At 38.3% G+C, this 27,665-nt stretch overlaps 2 non-coding genes across 2 annotated transcripts; both read right to left on the reverse strand.

Moving 5' to 3' along the window:
* Positions 1–13,700: 13,700 nt before the first annotated feature.
* On the reverse strand, positions 13,701–13,766 carry LOC126940901 (small nucleolar RNA SNORD37). The gene has a single exon (XR_007720972.1). It is a non-coding gene; the product is annotated as a small nucleolar RNA SNORD37 (small nucleolar RNA).
* A 6,536-nt stretch (positions 13,767–20,302) lies between these two features.
* On the reverse strand, positions 20,303–20,412 carry LOC126940893 (small nucleolar RNA SNORA68). The gene has a single exon (XR_007720966.1). It is a non-coding gene; the product is annotated as a small nucleolar RNA SNORA68 (small nucleolar RNA).
* Positions 20,413–27,665: the final 7,253 nt, after the last annotated feature.

A 27,665-nucleotide genomic window follows, 5' to 3' on the forward strand; every position in this document is an offset into this window, starting at 1 on the left:
TGAGACCTAAATCTCATGGCAATATGATAGTCAGCGTTTTGTACAGGGAGGTCCCATTGGTTTAATTTTTGTTTTCTTCTCACTTTACTCTGATCCTACAAGGATGCAAATGGAGTAAAAGTGAAATCAGCAGAATAATTTTCCCCAATTTTCCCCAATGAAGACAAATAAATCAGTACAAGAGGAAATAATATGCATGTCAACAGTCAAGACTGTATATGACTCTAGTACCAAGAGCAGTAAGCACTTGACTCTAGTCTCCACTATAAAACTTGGGGGCATACGATCAAAAGCTGATGTCAGTGAGTTTACTTTGGGAATTCAAATGCTGATATTCTTTGACATGTTCTACTCACAAGCAAGAATAAAGATTCAGAGTAACAGCCAACTTTGTCCCTGAAGATCTGTGAAGCCCAAAGAGAGCTGTAAGAAACTCCCTCACAGAGTCTCAATCTTAAAACCACTGAAAAGTCCTGCCCTACAGGCCAAAAGTCTTGTGTGTTTGCATGTGGAATAAGATGAGCTTGGTGAATTACCACCAATAATGATAGTTAAGCTTGGTACAACAGGGCCTTGATTCATTTCATCTTAAAAGAAACTATATAATAAGTTGCAACAAAGGAAAGAAAAGGAAGCATGAGATGTTCCACAGAGTTCCTCTGTCTTGTTTTCTGTCTGGATATATGACAACAATATTTCTATTGAATAATCAGGACACCATATTTTAATTGTAACTGGATGTCATGGTTGTCTTCCATGAAAGCTGCAGATGACTGCCCCTCCACAAACAGTCATCAAGTTATGCCACTTGAATGCCCTAAAATGGAGAGATGGAGAGATGGGCGTGGGAAGAGAAAGACACCTCAGCAGCAGAGAGCTGAGAAAACAGTGTGAGTTTTATTTAATTCCTACTTAACATTATTTTGCATAGTAAACAAAAGGGATATTTTTGAAAATCCCTTTGGATAATTTCTGCCACCTAAAATTCTGAACATTTTGACTCACTGCCTTATAAAAGAATCAATTAATTGAATAAGAGAAGGGATTCTCCCCTGATCCTTTCAAGAATCCTTAAAAGGCACATTTCTTACTAAGGATCTTGAAAGTGTATTTCTAGTCAATCCCAGGAGTCACTGCTCAGAGATTTACATTTCACAAATGTAATCAACAGTCTAAGCAGGATACTGATGTTTGGACTGCAGAGCTCTGCTACCTGCTGCATCACTGCCATCCTGAATACTGCTGTGGAATCTATGCAGAGTTTATATAGAGGGTTCTCATGGTACTTCCCAACAGAAACCAAAGCAGACATGTATCACAGGCCAAGTAGACCCCTTCGGCATTGAGACAGTATTCCCTGTATGCCCCAAATTAAAAAGTAGTTTCAAATAAAATATATGACCACAGTAGAGATGTTACGTACAGTCTGAGGCAACTCCCACGACCTCCCGAACACAAAACCTCGACCTATTTATTTTTCTTCATAGCACTTACCACTCTCCAGAATTTGTTTCTTTCTCTGTGTATTGCTTTGCTCTTCCACTAGAAGTACACACACCCCAGGAGGACGGAGACTTGGACTTGGTCACTATGCAGCCACAGCATGAGAGCATGCCTGCTCCACAACTGATGCTCAGAAAGCATCTCTTGAACCAATTAATGACAGAACACTTTTGCCAGTGTGGCCATTAACACAGAACACTGCTCCAGAAGATAAGTAGGTAGATTCAGACACTCACATCTGCCATGTGAGTGAATATTACACCTGTGCACCACTTACAGAATTCAGGATTCTGAGCACAGAGTCTATGTGAGGAAGCGTCATCTTAAAGGAAATTTCAGGGTCATTATCAGAGCTCACTCTCCCATAATCTTGATTATTTTTTGACAGTTCTAGCAGGCCCAGAGAGGAGGCTACACAGTACTGCTGCATTTTCAACAGAGCTCATCTAAATCGTAGGCCTCTGTTGAAGACAGAGGTTCCACTGGTCAATAAATTGATGAAGATGTCTTCCAAAATATTGTTTCACTGTGCCCTTTGCTGAAGTGTTGAAATCACTATGAGCTCTTCAAAACTATGGTGTAAATGTCCCTAGAAGTTACGCTGGGAATGTACAATATGGCTTTTCATAGGACAGAAAAGAAAAAGAAAACCTTTTAAAAGCTTATCCCCTACCAGGAATTAGTGGGAGGAAAGCACCTTGGAAAAGAATATCCCTCAATCTTTATGTTTCATCGTCACGAAAACACAGTTGTAGACCCATAGACCCTCAGGGAACTTTGTATCTATGAAACTCAGTGTTTACAGAAAAATCCTAAAATGGCCTTCAAACCTGAATAGCATACCTTTATGAAATCACAGAGGGTCTGACACAACCTAGAGAACAAACAACTTGTAGGCTAAGAAATAGGTTTCTGATCCATAGTACATTTTAGAGTATTCTGAATAGTAATGTTGCATTCCAAGGGTATGATTTACAGTCCTCCCTAAATCTGGTCTCCAGAGCTGACTTAGGCTAATTTCTAGATCCTACTGCATCTACTTAGATCTTGTTCCCCATATATTTTGAATGCTAAATGCAAAACATGTACACTATTGGTGGCTATATTTTAGGTGAGGAATGCAATTCTTCCCCATAGTGGCAATACAGCATCCTCTCAGTTATAAATATCTTCACTTCAATGAGAAAAGATGATGAAATTCTTTTTGAAGACTCTCAAAGGGCTTGCAGATTTTTAAAAATATTACTGCCACTTTGTTTGGAAGAAATACAGTTTGGTCGTAAAACCATCATTTGTGATTGGATTTATGAACATGACATGCATTTGCATGCTGTGCATGAAAACCGTGCACCAAAGAGTGGTTTCAAACAAGGAAACTGGTGCTAGTTAGAATGTTCTCACCTGTATTATCATTAACAAATTTCAAGTTCCCTCAACCTGTTGAAAACAAAGGTAATTCAAACGAATCTTCCTTTGCATGAACAGTCTACCAACTTCAAAATTCCTCACAACTTCATTGGGTTTTTTCCAATTAAAAAGGGAAATTCCTTTATGTATATACTCCAAAGTGCTTTTTCTTTTAAAGTCAGATTGGGGAAAAGCATCTTTCTTTTTGTGTATTCTATTTGTGTCTTGCTAAGCACTTAAGGTCTATCTGTAACTAGCTTAGAACATTTCCTTATCATTGAGCACAGTACTTAAGAGTATGTTTTTTTAAAGAGTTGTCTACTAAATCAAATGTATTTATTCAGCAAGTCTGATTAAGCACCAGAAAGCTATTACTAGATTTTTTGAAAAGTAAATAAGTAACTTACATTAAAGAAGCTTACATTTGAGGAATCACCACACCATCTTCCACAATAATTGAATATACATTCCTACCAACTGTGTAAAAGTGTTCCTTTTTTCTCCACAGCCTCACCAGCATCTGTTATTTTTTGACTTTTTAATAATAGTCATTCTGATTGGTGTGAGATGGTGTCTCACTTTGGTTTTGATTTGCATTTCTCTATCGATCAGTGTGACATTGAGTTTTTCTTCATGATTGTTGGCTGCATGTAGGTCTTTTGAAAAATGTCTGTTCTTGTCCTTTGCCCATGTTTTAATGGGTTTGTTTTTTTCTTGTAAATTTGTTTAAGTTACTTAGAGATGCTAGATATTAGATCTTTGTCAGATGCACAGTTTGCAAAAGTTTTCTCCCATTCTGTAGGTTGTCTGTTTACTCCACTGATAGCCTCTTTTGCTATGCAGAAGCTCTTTAATATTTCTATACTACAAAGTAGAAGGAAATAAGGGTTCAGTAAAGGTATATATGAGACCTTATGCTAAAAAAAAAAAATGGAAAGGGGTAATTAGTTAGGACCTGGGGGATCTGGTAAAACTTCTTGAGAAGTTGTCATTTGTGTTTGGTTTGAACAATTGGTAGAATTTTTATCATTGTAAAATGAGGGGAGTCTGAGGGAAGGGGAAGTCTCTGATTCAATAATTTGGAGACTTCTCTCAAATTCAGTGGCAAGCCCAGAACAAAATTTTATGAAAGCAAATGCATTTAACTGATATTGGAGATGTTAAATGAATCCAAGGTATACTTTCCAATAACAGCAGTAAGGCAACCCTCAAAGAATTTGGCGACTCTCTAAATTATTTGAAGTGAAATAGTTTCCATAGATGAGACCTCTATTTTAAATATCCAATGTTTCTACACTGAGAGGGTATAAATTAAGATTCTTTATTTTATTCATTTTTACTGTGCTCCTTAAGAGAAACAAGAATTCCTCTATGAAGTAAAATGCAAAGTAGAATACATTTGGAAGAATCATTCCAAGCACACGTAAAACATCATCACACCAGCTGCTGATTTCATCCCAGTGTTTTCTCCTGTCAATAAGAAAATCCTTGATGTGCTATTGAATACACAGTTATCTTGACAGTCATCTTCATGTAATATTCAAGATAGCTTTTACACAGTCTCGGTTATAATATTAGCCTGAGATCTAATGCTTGCTCTTTATTTAAGGGATGATGAACTTGATTTGATGGTTTCTCTGCTGTGAGCCAGTTCAGACTCACAATTCTCCTGGGCAGATTTCACTATCTTTAACTGACTGTACGTTTAAGATGTTCCTAGCCAAAACCCTATTCTTATCAATTACTGTTCTACACCACTAGTTTTACCCAGATTTAGCTCAAAAGCTATTTTCATCAGCTTTCCATCATGTACTAGGCCTGACCTTTGAAATATTGTAGCCACTGAATTGCTATCATCCAAGATAAGAAAGATCTGTCTTAAAAGCTCTATCTTGGTTCAAAAGAAAATAAAAAGTATTCTATGACATTAACTATTTCAAATCTCTTTTACTATTGCCAATCCACACAAGATTATTGGGATGTAGTTTCCCAGATTGAGAAACACGTTTGAGAAGGAAGGAAGAACAAAAGAAAAGAAGGGAGAAAGGAGAGGAAGGAATAAAGGAGGAAGGAAGGGAGGAAGGGAAAAAATTGGGCAAACACAAGCCCCCGAAATAAGGTCTGATGATTTCCCCCTTCCCTGGTTTTAAAAAGTCAAGTATACAAGCTCTATATTCAAGAATTGAATAATACAGTTAACCTATAAGTAATTTCAGATGCTGGGTTCTAGATGCAGCATTGTAAATAAGATGACAGGGACTTATATTACTGCTCAGAAAACTGAGTTTGATAAACTAAAGATGCCCATGTATATCAGTCATGCTCCTGGTGAGAACAGGTGGCTCACTGCCTAATGAGAGGAATATTCAATAAACTATTTACAAAGCTATGGATGACATGTAGGGAAGCCACAGAGAGAGGGCAGTATCTAGGGCTAGTAAGAGTAGAAGGCCATTAATGTCCCCAGGCCTAAAGGAGGTAGAGCAGTCAAAGGAAACAAGAGATGAGGGAGGCTGCGAGGACAGGGCCACCTGGCAGAGCCATAACCTTAAAGTATGTAGTCACTTCTTGGCAACTTTGCAGGCAGGGAGCCAACCTCACTTTTAACCCTCCCCCTGATGCCCAGCTGGTTTACCCCGTTGGTGAAAATCAGTGGGTAAGGGAACCAGAGAGCAAGGAAGCTTACTGTTCTATTCCAAATAACTCCTACCAGCTGCAGAGAGTAGGGATCAGGAAATAGAATGAAGAATAGGTCTAAAAGGACTCACAGCAGAAATCCAGTACATCATATTAGTAATATGGATTAGGCCCAGAACTGTAAATCAAAAATTTGTGAAGAAAGAAGAATAACAGGAAAAAACTCAAACTCCTTATTTCATCTATGAAAACTCTTTGACCCTAGAGTCTTAAAATGTAGATAATTTCAAAGATTTTGAGAACATACTCCTAAAATTATATATGCATAAGCATATATAACATACATACTCCTAAACATACATACTCCAATATTATATATGCATAAGCAAGCATGAACACACATATACACACAAAAGGAGATACAGCAAAATGATCTAGTTATTACAGACTCAAAGAAACTTGATGGGGAATTAGCAGACCAGTAACCTTGCTGGCTCCATATACAAAAGGTGGTATGCATGAGGATACTGTTAGGGGTTAGAAGGAAGTGAGAAGTTTTGGGAATTGAGACATGAGGAAAGGTAAAGTAATAAAGAAATGGCACAATAGCTTTCTTTCAGGCTTCTTGGACTTATTGTGAGCTATCATGCAGTTACTAATTTAAGCACAATTCACTCAAACATAAAGAGAAATCAAGCATCTGATATGATTTGGCTGTGTCCCCAGCCAAATCTCATATCAGTTGTAATCCCCATGTGTCAAGGGAGGAACCTGATAAGAGGTGATTGAACTATGGGGCAGTTTCCCCCATGCTGTTCTCATAACAGTGAGATTTCATGAGATTCGAGAACCCACTGACGGGTTCTTCCCTGTTCACTCTCATTCTCCTTTTCCTGCCACCTTGTGAAGAAGGTACTTGCCTTCCACCATTATTATAGTTTTCCTGAGGCCTCCTTCACCATGTGGAACTGTGAGTCTATTAAACATATTTTCTTTATAAATTATACAGTCTCACATATTCTTTATAGCAATGTGAAAACAGACTAATACAAGAAATTGGTATCTTGTATTATACAAGAAGATTGGGGCAAGGAAAACGTGCTGAAAACGTTCAAGTGACTTTGGAACTGGGTAATGAGGAGAGGCTGGAACAATTTGGAGGGCTCGGAAGACGATAGGAAAAGGTGGGAAAGTTTGGAACTTCCTAGAAACTTGTTGAATGATTTTAACCAAAATGCTGATAGTGATGTGGACAATGATGTCCAGGTTGAGATGGTCTCAGATGGAGATGAGGAACTTCTTGAGAACTAGAGCAAAGGGGACTCTTGCCATTCTTCAGCAAAGAATCTGGTGGCATTTTGCCTCTGCCCTAGAGAAGTGTGGAACTTTGAATTTCAGAAAGCTGATTTAGGGTATCTGGCAGAAGAAGTTTCTAAGTAGCAAAGCATTCAAGAGGTGACAGAGCATAAAAGTTTGGAAATTCTGCAGCCTGACCACGTGGTAGAAAAGAAACTCATTTTCTGGGGAGGAATTGAAGCCAGGTGCAGAAATTTGCATAAGTAACATAGAATGTTAATCACCAAGACAATGGGGAAACTGTCTCCAGGCCATGTCAGAGAACTTTGTGGCAGCCCCTCCCATCACAGGCCCAGAAGCCTAAGAGGGAAAAATCGTTCTGTGGGCTGGGCCCAGGGCCCTGATGCTCTGTGCACCCTTGGGACATGGTGCCTTGCATCCCAGCTGCTCCAGCTTCAGCTGTGGCTAAAAGGAGCAACATACACCTCAAGCCATTGCTTCAGAGGCTGCAAGCTCCAAGTCTTGGGGGCTTCCATGTGGTGTTGGGCCTGTAGGTGCACAGAAGATAAGAGTTGAGCTTTGGGAACCTCGGCCTAGGTTTCAGAGGATGTATGGAAACACATAGCTGTCCAGGCAGAAGTCTGCTGCAGGGGTTTAGCCCTCATGAAAAAAACCTCTGCTAGGTCAGTATGGAAGGGAAACGTAGGGTTGCAGACCCCACACAGCTCCGTAGTGGAGCTGTGATAAAGGGCCACTGTCCTCCAGATCCCAGTATGGTAGATCCACCAACAGCCTGCACGTGCACCTGGAAAAGTCACAGTCACTCAACACTAGCCCATGAAAGCAGCTGGGGGGGTGCTGTACCTGCAAAGCCACAGGGGCAGAGCTGCCCAAGGTCGTGGGAACCCACCTCTTGCATTAGTGTGCCCCGGATGTGAGACACAGAGCCAAAGGAGATTATTTTGGAGCTTTAGATTTAATGACTGCCCCACTGGATTTCAGACTTGCATAGGGCCTGTAGCCCCTTTGTTTTGGCCAATTTCTCCCATTTGAAATTAGAGAATTTATCCAATGCCTGTATCCCATTGTATCGTGGAAGTAACTAACTTGTCATTCTCACATGTCAAGGGAGGGACCTGGTGGGAGGTGATTGGATCATGGGGGCAGTTTCCCCCATGCTCTTCTCATGATAGTGAGTGAGTGGTTTCTCATGAGATCTGATGGTTTTATAAGGGACTCTTCCCTCTTCACTCTCTCCCTTTTTTTCCTGCCACCTTGTGAAGAAGGTGCTTGTTTCTCCTTCACCTTCTGCCAAAATTGTAAGTTTCCTGTGGCCTCTTCAGCCATGCTGAAGTGTGAGTCAATTAAACCCCCTTTCATTATAAATTACCCAGTCTCAGGTATTTCTTTATAGCAATGTGAAAATGGACTAATACAGTATCTTTGTATTTTCTATAACTATCTGATCTCACTCATAAGGTTCCAACATGTTAGGTAGCAGGAGGAGAAAAAGGCTACATTAGGTACGACAATTGTCATAGTACATTTGTGTTGCTATAATAGGATACCACAGACTGGGTAATTTATAAATAATAGAGTTTCAGTTAGCTTACAGTTTTAGGGACTAGTAAGTCATGAGTATGGTGCTGGCATCTGGAGAGGACCTTCTTGCTGCATCATAACTTGGCAAAGGGCTTCACATGGTGACAGTAAGAGTGTGCTGTTTAGATCTCTCTTCTTATAAAGCTACCAGCCCCATTACAGGGGTCCCACTCTGATAATCTTACCTAATTATAATTACCTCCCAAAAGCCTCACCTCCAAATACCATCAACATATAAATTTAGAGATTGCATTTCCAACACATCAAATTTAGGAGACACATTCAAACCACAGCAATAATCCATTAATTTCTGTCAATCTATCAACTTGAATTTTTTAAAGGTAACTTAACCTTTTTTAACATAAATAGCCAACCATTCTGATTTGTTCCACCACACTCTGCTTTATTCCAAGATGGCAACTGAGGGTAAGCAAAAGTAGAGCCTAAGGGGTCTCCTGATGGGGGGAGAAAGGAGAAATCCACATCCAGGTCTTTTCACTTGTCCTCCAGCAGTAAATCTCAGATGTCTGGTAGCTGGCCCCCCTAGCACCTATGCTCAGTTCTCTCACCATTTGGTCAGAGACTGGAGTTGTCCCTGCCAGTTGGGCCCCAGCTCATCAGCAATGTAAAAATATATTCTTACATCTGCCAAGAAGCCCTAAGAAGCGGCTGTGGTTCCCCCTTGGTTCTAGTCCCAAGAGGTCTGCCCCACAGCCCTCAGTCACAGGGCCACTCCATCTCCACTACTGTGATTTCCTCTGGTGAGTTTCCCATTCAAACTTCATTATCCATCCCTCTTCAGTGTCCTACCCACTCCATTTGGGTACAAGGAACAGCTCAAGAAAGCCAAACTCAAACATTCCTCATCCATGCATGCTGTACCTTACCTCTAAGGTATCATCCAGGAACTCCTCTGGATAAATGTAACTCCCCCAGTCACAAAGGCTGGATTTGGGTCCAGAAGGAGATTAGGATGTATTCATCCACTGCCTCTTCTACCTTGCTCTCTGTGTATTCTTTCCACAATCACCAAGACTGGCAAGGACAGTTTTCTCTAAATAGTAGCCTGAGATCTCCCCATGGAGTAAGTTACTCAAGCTACAGTCAACAAGTTCTCAACATGGGGGCCTGTAAGCCTTTTTCAAGAGGTCTGCAAGATCAAAACCATTCTCATATACTAAAATGTTACTTTCCTTTTCACTCTCATTCTTTGACACTCATACAGTGCCATTTTCCAGAAGCTACATGATGTGTGATATCTTAAAACACTGAACACAGAAGACATGAGAATCCAGGTGCTTTCTATTAAGCCAGACATTTGCAAAGTGTTAAGCAGTGCCGCTCTAATTTTTTTCTGGTTTCAGAAAATATAGTTTTTTAAAAGAAAAATATGTTATTTATGGTAACATGTAATGGGTTTATTATTGATTTTTATTGATATCATTGATATTTTACAGTGAATTTACACTCAAGCACCACATTGACATTTTAGTCAATGACAGACAGTATATACAACAGTAGTCATATAAGATTACAATAAAGCCGAAAAAATTCCTATTGCTGAGTAAAATCATAACCATCACATTGCAGCACAATGCATCACTCAAGTGTTTATGGTGATGCTGGAGCAAAAAAAATCTACTGCACTGCCAGTTGTATGAGAGTCTGGCATATACAATTATGTACAGTATGGAATACTAATAGTGATCACAAATGACTAGGTTACCGGTTTATGTACTTACTATGCTATACTTTTGTTATTATTTCAGAGTGTACTCTTTCTACTTACAAAAGAAGAAAAAAAACTATAAAACAGCCCCTCAGGCAGGTCCTTCAGTAGGTATTCCAGAAGGCAGCTTTTTTTTTTTTTTTTTTTTTTTGAGACTGAGTCTTGCTCTGTCTCCCAGGCTGGGGTGCAGTGGCACAATCTTGGCCTCCCAGGTTCATGCCATTCTCCTGCCTCAGTCTCCCAAGCAGCTGGGACTACAGGCGCCTGCCACCACACCCGGCTAATTTTTTGTATTTTTTAGTAGAGATGGGGTTTCACCATGTTAGCCAGGATGGTCTCGATCTCCTGACCTCGTGATATGCCCGCCTCGGCCTTCCAAAGTGCTGGGATTACAGGCGTAAGCCACCGTGCTCGGCCAAAGAAGGCTCTGTTATGGGAGATGACAGCTCCACATATGTTATTGCCCCTGAAGACCGTCTAGTGGGACAAGATGTGGAAGTGGAAGACGGTGATATTGATGATCCTCACCCTGTGCAGGCCTGGGCTAATGTGTGTGTTTGTGTCTTTGTTTTTAACAAAAAAAAAGTTTACAAAGAAAAATAAACAATTGTAAAAGTAGAAAAAAGCTTACAGAATAAGGTTATAAAGAAAATATTCTTACATCTGTACAATGTGTTTTAAGCTAAGTGTTATAAAAATGTTAAAAGGTTTTAAAATAATTTAAAAGTGTACAAAGTAAAACATTTACAGTGAGCTAAGGTTATTTTATTATTGAAGAAAGAAAAGTTTTTAAATAAATTTAGTGTAGCCTAAGTGTACAGTGTTTATAACATCTACGGTAGTGGACAGTAATGTTCTAAGCCTTCACATTCACTCACCACTCACCCACTGACTCCCAGAGCAACTTCCAGTCCCACAAGCTCCATTCATGGCAAGTGTCCTACACAAATGGGCCCTTTTTAAAAATCTTTCCTACCATATTTTTACTGTATCTGCTCTATGTTTAGATACACATTTAATTACCATTGTGCTACCACTGCCTACAGTACTCAGTAGAGTAACAAGTTGTACAAGTTTGTAGCCGAGGAGCAATGGCTAGACCATATAACCTAGATACCTAATAGGCTAGGCCATCTAGGTTTGAATAAGTCCCCTTGTGATGTTCCCATAATGATGAAATCACCTAATGACACATTTCTCAGAATGTAGCGCCATCATTAAGTGACACATGACTGTATATTTAATTATTTTATAACTTCTCAGTTTAAAGTTCTATTAAGTAAATATCAATAATCCACACAAATCAAAAGCTTTTTAAGGTCTTCCATAATTTTTTAAGAGTTAAAAAGCATCTCGAGACCAAAAATTTGAGAACTTCTGTTCCAGTCTCCAAGCCCACTTCTTAACATATTTTTTTAAAAAAGCATTATTTAGAGACCTCCCTACAAAGCCACAGGCTCACTAAAGAGCTCACAAAATGAATGCTGACTAAATTCTGTTCTGGGCAGCATCAGGGTTCTCTCTCTCTCGGTTTATACTTGAAGGTAAAATGTTCAAGTCTTGATGGTAATATGACTCAAAGAGGGGAATTTTTAAAGTTCCAGTTCAGTATCTGCAAGATATTCTCCTATGTGAGAGGTCTAGGGAGATGATAAACCAAGTGTGAGACTCCGGGCTCAGGTGGGGCCCCCTTTAGGGACCCAAGAAACAAAGGCTGACTGAGCGTGTCGGGGTTGGGGAACAGACATTCTTGTCCACATCACTGCCCCATGTCTTTCAGGGCTCCAGGTGGCACACGTGTGGACAGTACAACAGTTTCCCAAGGGCTTCTGGAGGATGGTACTAGTGAGGACTCTTGATGAAGAAGTTCAGATAGGAGATGGTGAACAAAACTTATCCTAGCATGTGAAGCTACTAGAAGAAATGTAAAAGCATGGAAACTGACATCCTGGGCAAACAGATGGGGTCTAGGCACTGTCAAAAGCCCACTATTAATCTTGATGAAACAGCACTTTTACCTGTGGCTGCTGAGGCCTGAGACATGCATATGAATTATATGCCTATGATCAAGTACTGGTGCACCATAAGTTGTTATAGAAATATAATACAATCTATATATTACAGTTGATAGCCAAAGAATTTAAGAATAAACTATTCTTGTAAACATAGAATAATTTTTATTTCAAAAATGTTAAAGTAGCCGGGCGCGGTGGCTCAAGCCTGTAATCCCAGCACTTTGGGAGGCCGAGACAGGCGGATCACGAGGTCGGGAGATCGAGACCATCCTGGTTAACACGGTGAAACCCCGTCTCTACTAAAAAATACAAAAAAACTAGCCGGGCGAGGTGGCGGGCGCCTGTAGTCCCAGCTACTCGGGAGGCTGAGGCAGGAGAATGGCGTGAACCCAGGAGGCGGAGCTTGCAGTGAGCTGAGATCCGGCCACTGCACTCCAGCCTGGGTGACAGAGCGAGACTCCGTCTCAAAAAAAAAAAAAAAAAAAAAAAAAAAAAAAAAAAATGTTAAAGTAAAAATTATAACAATCAGAATTTATGTTTTTTGAATGCTGGATATTGTTCTAAATGCTTAGAGTGAATCGTCATCTAATTGTCTGATAAACTCTGAAACATAGATATTATTATCATCATCCTCATTTTAGACGTGAGGAAACTCAGGAAAGAGGTTTGTACAAGGCCACACGTTAGGAAGTATTAATAAAATGTGCTTTTTACATTTTTTCTCCCCAAATCCACCTTCACAGCAAAAATCAGTCACCCTGTAATGATACACATTTACATAAACCTTCAGTATATTTGTAATATAAAAGCTCCATTTCTCAACTCTTCATCATAGCCCACCCGCCTTGTTCACAGATACCCATCTCAAATGGTCCTGAGAAAAGCAATCTGGTTCAATTTGCTAAGGGGGCAAAAATTCCCAATAAGGTTTAGTGATTGCCACAGTTGGAATGTTCTGAAATCAGGGCCATGTTCCTGTCATGGCAAATTAGGTCAGCATGGTGAGACATGGAACCATGCATAGGATGACGGAATGTAAAAGTACATTATTAGCTGATGTCCTCTCTGTTTTATTTTTCCCTGGTGACATTTAACAAATTGAATGTAAATGTTCAGAAACACACAATGCTCTGTTAGATGGTTTAAAAGACGTAGGAGGAGGAAAGAGTAGCACGCGAACTGGCAGGCAATATCATAATATGACTGACTATTGTGTACATTTCAGAAAATGTTATTTTTCTAAGAATGTCTTTTAGGAGTTATCCTTTAAGTAGTTCAGTACTTTTTTGCTCAAGTTGTTTTTTTAAGTGTGGCAGAAGTAATTCTGTAAACCTCTAGGTGGTATTATAGAAACACGGATGTTTAAAATATACATCCTTATAATCGGACATGGTGATATTATACAAAATTAATAAAAGTGTGAATATTTTCAACTACCCTATTGAATGCCAGAAAATGATTAACTCTTAATTTTTTTAATTTTTAAAATTTTTCTTTTTTTTCCCCATAGTCCTCAGATGCTAGATTTTTTCAATAGACATCAAGTCAAAGTAAAAAAAATATTGGTCGTCACCTACTATTTTAAGTCTTATATATCTCAGACAATAACTAAGACAAAATGGCAGGATAGTTTGGTGGTTACCCATGTGGACTCTGTAACCAGATTTTTTGGTTAGAATCTTGACTCTACCACTTACTGGCTGTGTGACCTTGGGAAAGTTACTTAACTTCTCTGTCCCTCTATTCCCCTGTAGTGTGAAATAAGTTTCATAATACCTCATCAGAATTTTATGAGGAATAAATGAGTTAAACATACAAAAAATACTTAGATAACTGCTCAGTACAGAGTAGGTACTCAATAAAAGTTAGCTATTAGTATCATCTTGTAAATGCTTGACTTTTACTGCCGTTTTAATCTAAATGTCTTGCAGATAAAACCCAAATGAACCACAACTTCCTTCACCAATGTTAAAGCAAATCAAAACTCAGAGATATATTTAAAAGAAATATAAATCCAAATTCAAACAGCCTGAAAAATACTTAGATCTTACTGATGTTTTATTGCAGATACAGAAGTATTCACAGAAAAAATTCTAGCACATGTGCTTTCTGAAACAACGTTTGCCACATACATTTTTAAAAGATCTCTGTGACTATTGTGTAGATAAGTATAGCATGAAAGAATCATTTAAGAGTTGCTGCAGTTGTTCAAAGATAAGATGAGGTTGGAATGGACGATAATCATGGAAACAGAGATGCACAAAAGCAGAGATTCTTTACTTAATATTCAATAAACACAATGTGGAGCTACTTCCCCACAGATACAAATATATAGCTATAGAAAATAACAAGTTTGGGCGAAGATGTGGAGAAATTGGAACCTTCACACAAAGCTAGTGAGATTATAAAATGCAGCCATTTTGGAAAACAGTTGGACAGGTCCTCAAAAAATTAAACACAGGTTCCCATATGACCAGAAATTCTATTAATACTCTTAGGTATATACCCAAAATAATTAAAAATATATGCCTACATAAAAAAATGTGCACACAAATGTTCATAGCATCATTAATTACATTAGCCAAAAAGTGGAACCCAAATGTCCATCCACTGATGGAAAAATAAAGTGCAGTATATGCATGCCATGAAATAGTATTCAGCCATGAAAAAGAATGAAAAAAATTGTGTGAGACAGGGCCTCACTCTGTTGCCCAGGCTGGAGTGCAGTGACATGATCATGGCTCACTGAAACCTCAACCTCCCAGGCTCAAGTGATCCTCCCACCTCAGCCTCCCTAGTAGCTGGGACCACAGACGTACACCACCACGCCCAGCTAATTTTTGGGTTTTTTTTTTTTTTTTTTTAGAGACAGAGTTTCGCACATTGCCTAGACTGGTCTTGAACTCCTGGGCTCAAGTGATCTGCCTGTCTCAGCCTCTCAAAGTGCTGAGATTACAGGTATGACCACCATCATGCCCTGCCAGGAATAAAATATTGATAAATGCTACAACATGGATGAGCCTTGAAAACATTATGTTAAATTTTTTTAAAAAAACAGATACAACAAGCCACATATTCAATGACTCCATTTGTAAGAAATATCTTTAGTAGGTAAATCCAAAGGGACAGAGAGTACATTCGTGGTTGCCAGGACGTGGGAGAAGGAAGAATGGAGAGTAACTGCTAATGGGTACAGGGTTTCTCTTTGGGATGATGAAAGTGGCCTGAAATTAGGTAGTGGTGATGATAGTATAACTTGGTGAACACACTAAAAAAAAACTTGAATTGTATGCTTACAGAAGTAAATTGTATGGTATTTCCCTATAACCCATTGAAGTTGTTACTAAAAAGTACAGAATAATTCACTTACATTAAAAAGCTATCTGAAGAGCTATCTCTTTACCTCTTCAAAAATGGATAGTTTTTAGAAAAATACTCTGAGGGTCCCCTTATGAAATGTTGCTTGAGGATAAGGAATTTAAACTTCTGCAATGTAGGCTAAAAATATTGGTTATCTTCTGGCAGATGCAGCCTGTAGATAACAGGTTATTACTTAGTGATGTGTTACAAACAATGAAATAATTCTCAGGTCAACCATGGAAAGGAATAGTAATTAAAAGTTAACCAACATCACCAAAAAACAAGAAATTTTTTTTCATAGTACTTAAAGCAGATGTGGACTAGGCTTAAAAATAAAAGATATTCTTACACGATTAGAATGATCACCCAAGAAGCAACTGGCACAATGTCTGGTGGACTGAAAGAGGACTGATGTTCTAAGCTTTTCTACATCATCTTTTTAGAAAGCCAATTGGATACGCTTAACACTCACCAAGTTGTTTTATGCTCACCGAAACCTGTATACCCTTGAGCTTTATACAAGAGGAAGTTGCACCCAAATACTCGGAAGTTGAAAACCAAGATTTTCAGCTTTACAAATTGCAGCATTATGACATATTTTTAAATTTATTATATGCTGTAGATATTTTACTAGACACTTTTCTTAATTTATTTAGCACAGCTTAATAACTTTAGGTATATTGCTATAGAAGGAGGCTCAAATATTCTTGCCTTTTTTCATTGTGAAGTTCCTAAACACCCACAAATGCACGAAAGCTCTTGAAATTATACATACAGATTATCAAATGAAGAATGATACAGGATCAGATAACTTTTTCAGTTTTATGTCTATCACTTTTAGTCTCTTTCTCATTCCATTGTGAACCAAAGAACTCTACAACAGCTCTGAGCATTAGCAGGATGTTCTCTCCCAACTAAACTGGGAAGGAGGAGATAGTGAAATAACAGAGAAAAAAAATTACACTCTGCCACAGATTCTGTTTTAGGATTACTAAAATTTTTCAGTTAAGTGTACCAGGTTATCAAGGTGGTAATTTCATACTTGCTCTGAAACATTGAAAATATTGATAAACTTAAAATATAGGTGTTTGGCTGAAAGAATGAACTGGAATCAGTCCTAAATACTTTTTGGCAGAAAGAATAGGAACTTGCTTCTTCAAATCTTGTAATGATGCCAAATGTTCTTTCTTTCATCAACTTTTTATTAAAAATGTCCACCTTCCAAGTGTAAAATAATAGTAATTAATTAAAGGTAGTACAGCAAATGCTGTATTATTTTTTCTAAAATTGCCATGCCAAGTCGACTCAACCTTTATGCTATAAAAACATATTTATATTTTCTGTAATCAGTTAAATGAATGTATGCTAAGCTAATCATTCTCCTTAGGCCTAAAGTAGGTTTGGTGTTTTTTTCTTTCTCTTAAGTGAAGAATGCTTTTCTTTTTCTTCTTTTGTTTTCTTTTTCAGATGCACCTGTTACATTTTTACCACCACATATCAGGCCCAGTTTTATGTCCAAACAATCTTCTTCTAGGCATTTTTGAACATCTGCTATCATATTTAGTTTATTGGTCTCCTAATAAAAGAATTATAAGGGACCCATGGGTGTGAAGATCACAATTTTGTGGCTTCGAAAATAGGAAATAGGACACAAGTGATCCTGACAGGTAAATTGTCCAAATGCGGCTACCTTGGAGATATGGTGCCCAGTGGAAATAGCACTTGTTTGCATTTAGAAAAACCTGGAGTCAAATCCTAACCACCATGCCCTATCCCTACCCCCATCTCCCTAGTTCTTTTCCCAGTTGTAAAAAGATGTAAATGCTACATATTTATTTGTTTGGAATTTGTTAGCTCCACTTCCTTTCCATCTGATGCCACCTTCATATTGCATGACATTATATACCATGTGTATTTTTTTGTTATATTCTAAGCTTTGATAGCAATTGTATTAATGACATAGCTCTATAAAAATATTAAAGGTTATTATGTAAAGAAATCAGTCTGGATGAGGAGAGAGCTTTCTGATAAGCTCCAATTTCAAAGAAACATATTCCACAAAGAAGGTAAAGTCCAGAGAGATGGCTGTCAAAGACTAACAAAAGGACTTACAAAGCATTCATAGGTTCAAGGAGGTCTAGGAGGAATAAGTCCACTGCTTAAGACCCTTGGAAACCTAAACTCTTCAATTTTGCTTCTGTCATTGTGAAGAGAAGGATATCAACACTAAAAACAATTGCTTCTGATGTTAGAGCTCTGTGATTCTATAATTTGTACTCTATCGTTGATTCCGACAGAGTGCCTGCCACATAGCAAACACTCATTGGAATGTACAATGAATGAATGACCGGGATTAATATTTTCAGAACTGCATGGCTTTAAAAAGATACAAATGTGGGGAAATGTAAGTTACATTAAGGAGGTATCAAATACAATTAAAGCTTAGAAAACCAAAGAGGCCTTAGAACAATTATCTCAAAGAAACGACACATTCAAAGAGGAAAGGAAAAATTCTAATTGATTTTAACACCAGAAGATTCTTTCAAAGAGATCAATATCCACATGTAAAATTTTAAGAAAGGTAGGCATAGATAAAGTCAAAATAACCGCATCTAGCTCTAATTATACCAGAAATATCTCCGTTTCCAAATCTGATTTCTTATGGTCTTATGGTTATAGTTACAATTTGCTTTATACTCTTCTCTCCATGAGATACAAGAAATTATATCTATAGTTGCATTGTATTGTTAGTATTTAGTGCATCAAGTCTTCAATTTGCTGAGTAAACAAGCAAATTAAATGCTAAGCTTCTTTTTTCCAAATAAATACTATTCCATTTACTCCAAATATATCTAAGGTTCATTCCCACAGGAAAAAAAATAGAAAAAAATTCCCAGAAAGCTGAGTGGAAATTTGTGATGAGGGAGAAGTTAAAGACTAGCTTCTCCCCGTGACAAAAATCCTGTCCTAAGCCATTAGAAACTTGTAGAACCAGCAGTTCACTCTTCAGGTCAACCAAACATCCTTAATGCTGTTTTGCATTTCTTTTGGCAACAGGCCACTGCATTTTAACATTTGACATACTCCTTCCCTTTTGCCTAGCCCTGTAAGTCACAGGACATTTTTCTGTGCCTGGAAATCTATTCTGTTCTCCTCCTATTCTATTACTCAGATAATAAGATACTGGGAGTCAGTCAACAATCTCACACTACTACCCTTCACACTGCAACCTGAAAACTAACTTCAATTGTAACCACAACTAAAGTTGTACTGCAACCTGAAAACTATAACTTCCATTTAATATAAAACAATTCCTATTTTTAAAGTCTATAAATTAACCTTTTTTGCTTTATTTGAAATAAAATAAAATAAAATAAATTTTATTTATTTTAGAGAAGAATGAATTAAAATACAAGTAGTATGAGAAGAATAAATTAAAATTAAAAATTAACCAAGTTTTAGCAGGTTGATGTATATTCAGCATTGTGGAAAACTCTCTGAAGGGATTTCTGTCTTAATGTTTAGTATTTTAGGAGCTCTTGCTATGTGTAAGGTATGGTAATTGGTGTCATGAGGAAGGTAGAAGAAATGTCTCTGCCACATGAAATATATAATCTAACTGAAGAAACAAAACCACTGAAAGGTTTTTAAGTTGCACAGCAGAACAGAATTAAATTTTCGGAAGTAGAAGACTTGTTAAATGAATTGGACAGGCAAAAAATACTAATTCAGAGTTATAATTAAGAGGATACAGCATCACTTGGGCTGGACTGAATTTGGAAGGCTTCACAAAGAATAAAGGACTTGCACTGTGACTTGAATGATGGATGGGATTTATGGAGGCAGAGAGAAAGGAGTGCATTTCAGGCCAGCAAAATTGGTTTAAGCAAAAGCATAAAATTAGAAAAGTTCAAGGCAGGTTAGGGCAGAGTTTAGCTGGAGTACAAAGCCAGGGAAGTGAATAGTTACAGCTGTCTGCAAAGGTTGTAGTAATGGTCAAGGTCTTATACTGTCAGAATAAGCCATTTGGACTTCTTCTGGTAGGCTGTGGGGAGTCACTGAAGTCTTCAAGCAGGAGAATGACAAGATAGAAGGAGTGCTTTATGACCAACTTGTCAGCAATATGAATGATGAATTGGCAAAAAGAGAGACTACAAGTAGGATGAATAATTAAAATTAAAAAGCTTCTATAATAGGAGAAATGGGGAAGATGAAAAGAAGCTTAGCAAGAATGTTGGTAACAGTAGAAGGGAGGATCAGGGAAAGAAATGGAATCGGGAAACATTTGTGTGATGGTGGAGTTTGTTTTTGGCATTCTTGAAGAGTTTATTTGGGTAGACCCAGGGTGAGAGGGCCCTGCACTTAGAAGGTATTGGATCTCTTGGTGGTGGAGTGTAGCTTGTGCTGGTGATGTGGGACCCATTAGAACAGTGGAAACTTCATCTTGGAGTTATGGGGAACTGCTTGGTGGGTAGCCAATGGCACTTGCTAGCCAAGATCTCTTCCACCTTCATGATCTGAATCTAAAGGACCCAGGCACAGTGTCGGGCACCCATTTCTTGGTCTGTAGAATGGGGAGGGGACAACATTACTGCATTCATTGGGTTCTGGGAATTTGGCAAACCTATCAAGTGCCTGCCCCATGACCTGGCACATCCTGTCAGGCACAGCAATTGCCTGAGGACCCCAACTTGAGACTGAGTTGGGGACTAAGTGGCTGCAGCTGCTGGTCCCAGCAGGAACTTGCCACGAGGGGTATAAAACCTCCAAATTCACTTTAGGGGGCACGACCACAGCTCTCTAAACGTGATGAGATCCTTCAATAGACATTGTGAAGAAATAATTGACAAACAATGGTGACTGGTAAGATCTAGGAGGCAAAGAACACCCATGACATCAAACTTTAGAACCTGAATTACTAAGACAGCATCTTACATTTGTGTAGCACACTAAAATTAATTTGCAAAACATGTTCATCCTAGAAATAAAGAAATGAAACCTCTGATGGTAAACATTATCCCCTTGGAGGATGGTATAAAATGTTCTTTCAACTACCCAGTAGACAATTTAAAGGTGCTGCTAGGCTCATGTCCCCCTGCTCAGCTATGGAACACGGCTCTTTATAGTTCCTCATACTTATACTGAATCATCCTTTCCTCCTTTTACCAAGCATGGACTGAACTGGGCTGGGTGATGAAGACCACATGGGGCCCATTCTGGACCATGCAAATTGAAATCTGGAAGAGTCTCAGCTGCAGGTCCTGGAAAACTCAGGGTTTAGAGAGAGATTTGTGGGACTCTATGAAGATGCTATGCAAATATAATAGACTAAAGAGGTTATAAGAGGAAGAAGAAGTGAGGGAAGAAAGGAGAAAGAAGAGGAAGAGGAGGAGGGGGAGGGGGAAGGGAGGGGGATGGGGGAGAGAAGGAGAGGAGGAGGAGGAGGAGAAGGAGAAGGAGAAGGAGAAGAAGAAGAAGAAACTGGCAGATATGCAGAGAAAAGTAATGACAAGACACCACTTAAAACTACAGAGGAGGGAGTATCTGTCTTCGTCTGGCTTACTTGACCAGTTCCCTACTCCCTAGTGAGATCCAGCAGCAATTCCTGCCTGTGGTTCACACCAATACTCTATATCCTTCCTCAAATGTCTCCTTTTGCGTCACCTAGCTTAAACTGGTATCTGTGCCTTGCAACAAAATTATCCCTGGCAAAGAAAACTTCATCCTACTATCTCAAGGTGTCATGAACCAAAAGAGAACACCCAACAAGAGAAGCTGACTTTAAGAGTAGATAACCAGGGAGAAGGGGTACAGTTTCAAACATATTTATGCATCTAAGTGTGTCATTGGAATTACAGGAGTGAAGCTAGGGCAGGACTTGGCAAACGTTGATTTAGTTGTCAGTAAGTAAAGATGATGGTAGAAATTCTCTTACCAGTGAGCAAAGAGTAACAGAAGACAGAGATCTTTGCCAGGAAGGGGAAGAAAATGTGTTAGAAGTGGTCCGAGTTTGCCAGATTTCCAAGAAAGATCCTTTAAAAGGAGATGCAAAGAGGAGAAAAGCCATGCTTACCCTGAGTCGTTTTCTTTACCAAAGGAGCAAAAAACACATGTCTTTTGAAATAAAAGGGCTTATAAAACAAATTTTATGAAAATGAATAGCTTCTTTTAATGAGGACAAAAATAAGTAAATGTGGGTTAAATTTCAGCTGTTATAAGTTAAAGCTTAACATTTTATTTTGACCACAACCTTTCAATGTCAATTTCTGGAAACATCATCACATCTGCAAAGGACCAATCTCTTCTCTCCTGGAAGTTGAAGTTCATCTTTTTCCATGAACTCTTCCCAGGCAGTAACGGTAAAGTAGTGCAGTCGATGGTCTTAAACATGAAAAATATTTCAAGACTACCCCACATAAACACATATATATGTTTGAGATGGGGTGTTACTATGTTGCCCAAACTAGTCTAGAACTCTGGGCTCTAGCAATCCTCCTACCTCAGCCCCCTGAGTAACTGGGATTACCAAATAGACATGTTTTTAATTGAATACTAATGTCTTAATTATACTTTCATGCACTATTTTTAAGTCTTATAATATGACAGGAACAGGTTTGACATGTCATTTGACAGGAATGTTACTTCATCAACAATATTCAGCATGTGCCTGCTGTGTGGAGTGGGGCAAGAAGAAAATTAATCAGTTCTAAGAACCTCAAAGCAGGACTGTTTGATACTCAAGATTCTGAATTTAGCACCATGCTGGAAGTGCATTTGTAGTCTTGATCCTTAAATAATAGTGCAACAAACTCTCGAAAGCTATTATTGCACTTGACCTAAAGTCCTGGATCTATCTTTAAAAAATAATTTGTTTTCAGCAAGTCTCCAAGAACTGTGTGGAATTCAACTAAATCATGTAATTCCGGTCTGCTACATGTGGGTTACGGGAAATGCGTCCTCTTTTAAATACAAATATATTGAACTTTAGCTCAGGGACAGAGCTGAAATTTTGTAAATAATATCAACGTAGTTCTCTTATTTCACAGGTTAAAAAAGAAGCTGTTTAAACCATAAAATAATCAAAGAGTTAATCTTGTTTTATTATTATAGGAGCAAAACCCACTGGCAAACTTTAACTGTGTTAATTTTCAAACCTTCAAGTCCTTACTCAAACCACAAAGCCAGCAAACTAAAGGTAACCAAAGGGGCTGTTTGGTAAAGACAGAAATGAACCATGCCTTTTGAAGTGTTTCCAGGGAAATGTGTTTGGAATATTTAAGTCCCAAGTGAGTTACAAAGGTTATTCATTCACAAGTGAGATAAATTCATAGCTGTCAAATTGTCTGGATTGTCTGTGTGATCACCAGGGCTTCAAATCATTTATTTTTTTCCAGCAAAAGTTCAATATTTTCACAGCTTCAAATTTGATCGTACTTTATAATTTGGAAATAAAGAATTGCTTCTCTTCCTCACCTGCTCACTGAAGCAATAAAAGACTATGAGTATATTAAAGCATTTTTCCTCTTCCATTGTATTTTATTTCTTTAGTATAAAGTCAAATGTTTCTAAATTGGATGTTTCTACCAGTGAAATAATTGGATATAATTAACAGAGTCCAGTTTTACCAAACAGACGGGGTGGGGTACTATTGCAAATATAAATTTTACAGTGTTTTCTATTTGACTGTACTTTCTGGAATAACTGAAAATAAAATAGAAGGCTCACCATATCAGTTTTGCCTTTTCTCTCTCTTTTTTTTTTTTTTTTTTTTTTTTTTTTTTTTTTTTGAGACGGAGTCTCGCTCTGTCGCCCAGGCTGGAGTGCAGTGGCCGGATCTCGGCTCACGGCAAGCTCCGCCTCCCGGGTTCACGCCATTCTCCTGCCTCAGCCTCCCGAGTAGCTGGGACTACAGGCGTTAGCCAGGATGGTCTCGACCTCCTGACCTCGTGATCTGGCCGTCTCGGCCTCCCAAAGTGCTGGGATTACAGGCTTGAGCCACCGCGCCCCACCCTCTCTCTTTTAAACTATCAGAGGTAGTTCAGAAAGACAGGAAGAACTTTAATTGCTTGGTAACACTAAAATCAGGAGTTAAAAGGAGAGTAAGAATCCTCAAGAAAGACAACAAGGTTGATAAGATACCTCTTAACAAAATACTTCAGAGGAGACAGGAATGAACTGTGGCTACTGGCCTGGTTAACTTTAGATTCTTTTCAGCTCCCAACGTACGGGAGAGGAGGTGGCTCCAGGGAACACTAACCAGGCCTGACCTCCTCTGCTCCCAGAGGAAAACAAGGAGCTCGGAGTGCTCTGAGGCAGGGTGATAAAGCTGCACACTCGTACATACACCTGTTTGGCAAAGAAAGCAGCTTATAAAAACTGCTCTGTAACTCCAGACGTTTCTGACTCTAGTGAGAACAGAGAATCATTACTACTCGCAAAGTCTTACTGATGACCTACTAAGTAGAAAGCAAAATAAGATACAATCTTTGTCTTCAAGAAACATGTAATATCTTGGGGGAGGCCAAGCATATATTAAAAAAAGCTTAGTTACACTTTATAACAGCAAATGTGAAGTAAATGGGCACTCACTGGAGTAACAGTAATTGCTGGAGGAATTTGAAATGAGCCTGAAGGAAGGAGAGCACTGAGCTAAGTGGAGAGGAAGGGAAGGAATTGCAGGCAAAGGAAAAGAAGCCATGAAGTTGTGCAGGTTGGGTTTGGGAAATTACGAATAGACCAGTTAGGTTGCAGCAGAGGACCCATGCGGAGACATAGCGTGATAGTGGGACAGAAGGTTGGGAAGTAGATAAATGCTAAATAAAAGAGAAGTGAAAGGGTTTGGGGCATTGTGCAGAGCTTCTGAAAGCCTTTACTAGAAAGATATCATATGTGAAGTTGCATTTTTACTTAATTATTTATTTATTTATTTATTTGAAAGAAGATCTCACTCTGTCACCCAGACTGGAATGCAGTGGTGCTATCACAGCTCACTGTAGCCTCGAACTCCTGGGCTCAAAGTGATCCTCCTGCCTCAGCCTCCGAGTAGCTGCGACCACAAGTGCACACCACCAAGCCCAACTAATTTATTTATTTTTTGGTAGAGACGGAGTCTCACTTTGTCACCCAGGATGGGATGTTGTATTTTTTGAAACTATTATTCTGGTGTTAATCTATAGGATGGAGAGATTATAACAAAGTAGACACATTAGAAGGTTATAATAGGCATGAAATGATAATGATTTGGAGTTGAAGTGTGCTATGAGATGAAGGAGGAGATGAATGGCTAAAACGTATCAAGTTTTTAGCCACGCTATTAATGTCAGACACGCTGCTAAGCATTGTAAGATACATGAATATGAAAGAAAGGACTTAAGACTAACAAAAAGTAACAGATAAGGTCAAGTCTAGTATCACTTTCTGAACAATGACATCTTCTGCATACAAGAGAAATATCTTCTTTGATAAATGATGGAATATTTATCCAAAAAAATCCAGCATTCAGTTAGAGCCTCAATTAAAAGTTCAAGTCATATTCAATTTTCTGTTTGATAATCAAGCAAAATTAGATGTGACCCGAGATATATCAGATATAAATAATCATATATCTCTACTATATATACAAGATTTTGTCCTGTAAAACAATTTACACAAGATTTTTAAAAGATCAAACATTGTTTTTTGATGTGTTTCCTAACACTGCCCAGGTGTCTCACACTTCACTAATATTTATGATCTTTCATTGTTTATTAATCATGTGATATTTTAATGACCTAAAGAAGATGGCTTTTAAGAGATCCTATTGTGAATCACTGTAAACTGAAAGGACTTTTTGTAATATGGATTTACTTATATTCAGAAGTTAAAGTCTTACAGTAAGGAAAGATCATCTATCTGTACAGTCTCATAAGTTCTTTTCTCAAAAAAACTGAGCAAATATCAATCAAAAACAAAGTGAGAAAAAAAAAAAAAGAATGAACCCATTGTGGGCAACTTGAGTCTGATAGATTTATTAGCTCAAGGTGAGTAGAAACACTATCTTATCTGAAGGCAAGATTACATCTAAAGGGCTGCTTTTAATTTGTAGTTCAAGAATATTATAAAATATTTTTAAAACACAATTATTAACTTTAAATTTTTTCAGGAAATGACAATGATTATCACTGGACTCAATTTTAAAATATAATTATTAAAAATCATACAATTATGCATATATGACCAAGAAATATCCAAAGTAGGTATACTATAAGATACAGTGGACTTGAAGAGTAAAAGTGGGCAGTAAATGGCTTATTGCTAAAGGAATATGAGTAATGGCATAAGTAGAATAGGTTTTTTTTTTTTTTTAGATGGAGTTTCGCTCTTATTGCCCAGGCTAGAGTGCAATGGCGCAATCTCGGCTCATCGCAAACTCCGCCTCCCAGGTTCAAGTGATTCTCCTGCCTCAGTCTCCCAAGTAGCTGGGATAACAGGCATGCACCACCACGCCCGTAGAGATGGGGTTTCGCCATGTTGGTCAGGCTGGTCTTGAACCCCTGACCTCAGGTGATCCGCCCACCTCAGCCTCTCAAAATGCTGGGATTACAGGTGTGAGCCATGTTGCCAACTCCATGTGATTTCTTTAACTTCTTAAACCTTAGTTCCTTCTCTTTAAACTACACAGATAAAAGGCAACAACTCCAAAAGTTCTTTTTTGTTAAAATAAAAATATAAAATAAAAAAATAAAGATAATGCATTTAAGCACTTAGTGCAGAATTGGGCCCACAATAAGAAATTAATAAATATTATTATATAAATTAGTTAATAAGTATCTGTAGTTTCCTATGAAATTACCTGTCATGAGCAAATCAGCTCCTTCTTACTGAATTTTTACTTTTAACATACCCCATCTGCTATCATAAAATAGTTTGAGGAAGCTTACAATTCAAGATATGTGTTCAAACACTGTCGTAAAAATATAAATTTAAAAAATTTCACCTACAGTGTAGGAAATGGAAGTGAATATGATTACTATATTCGAACCCTTTGTTTCCTGACTGCAAGAGAAGGAACTAAAAATATTAAGTTGTACAAGTCATATTTTTTAAGATAGTTCTTCAGGAAAAACAATTAAAATGTAATATATTTGGATAGCACTTTCTAAAATGTTTCTCCCTACGATGTTTCATGTGTTTTCTCCAAAACTTCTGTGAGTCTGCTGACCAGCTATGATACCCAATTTTATATATGAGGAAATTAAGGCCCAGAAAGGTCACAGAGCTAAGAAGAAACAGAGCTAAGACTTGAATCCAAGTTTGGAGAAAATCGTACACACAAAAATTAACATAGCTCTGAGCTCCCTGTAAGTAAAGACAAAAATGGGTGAGGGCATGCCTCCTGTTATCTAATAAAATATCTAATAAAAGGAAGCATGCTCTGGGCTAGAGTAGATACCAGCTTTTCTCTTCCACTAAAACTAAGAGAAATTAGTGACGCAGATATATATTCAAGAGGCTTTCAACCACAAAAGTGAACTGTGATTTTAGCAGAAGTCTTAAACAAATTGCAGACATGTTTATGTTTTTTATATGTCTCTTTATTATATAGCCTAAGGGAGTAATTTTAAATTGGTTCTGTGAAGGAATTATTTTTAAACAGCAGATGGTAGGAACAATACTTTCTAGGTAAATGCTATTCTATCAAGAAAGATTTATTGAGAGCCTACTATGTGCCAGTATCCATGCTAGATAGTGAATATGCAGAGATGAAAGTTATGATGCCTCCCCTCCAAGGTCTAACAGTCCAGTGGTGACATTCAGTTGTGATAAAACACTCTGCTGGTGATCGAGAGCTGTGCAAACACAGAGGCAGCAGTGAATGATGACAGACCAGCTAAATGTGCAAGATGGCCTCAGAAAGTCAAGGGCTTGAAACTTCAGAAGACATTTGCCAAGTGAACAAGAGCAGACAAGGTTTTGCAAACAGAAGAAAGGGCATGTGCAAAGGAACAGACACAAGAGGTGCAAGAGGATGCAAGGGCTTCCTAGAGACTAATGAGTTCAGTGTTCCTTGAACTTTAATAAGACAGAAGGTAGGCGGTGGGAGAGAGGTTGAAGCAATACACAGTGGTCAGATGGGG

The sequence above is a fragment of the Macaca thibetana genome, chromosome 17 (assembly GCF_024542745.1).
Source record: "Macaca thibetana thibetana isolate TM-01 chromosome 17, ASM2454274v1, whole genome shotgun sequence".
NCBI classification, from domain to species: Eukaryota; Metazoa; Chordata; class Mammalia; order Primates; family Cercopithecidae; genus Macaca; species Macaca thibetana.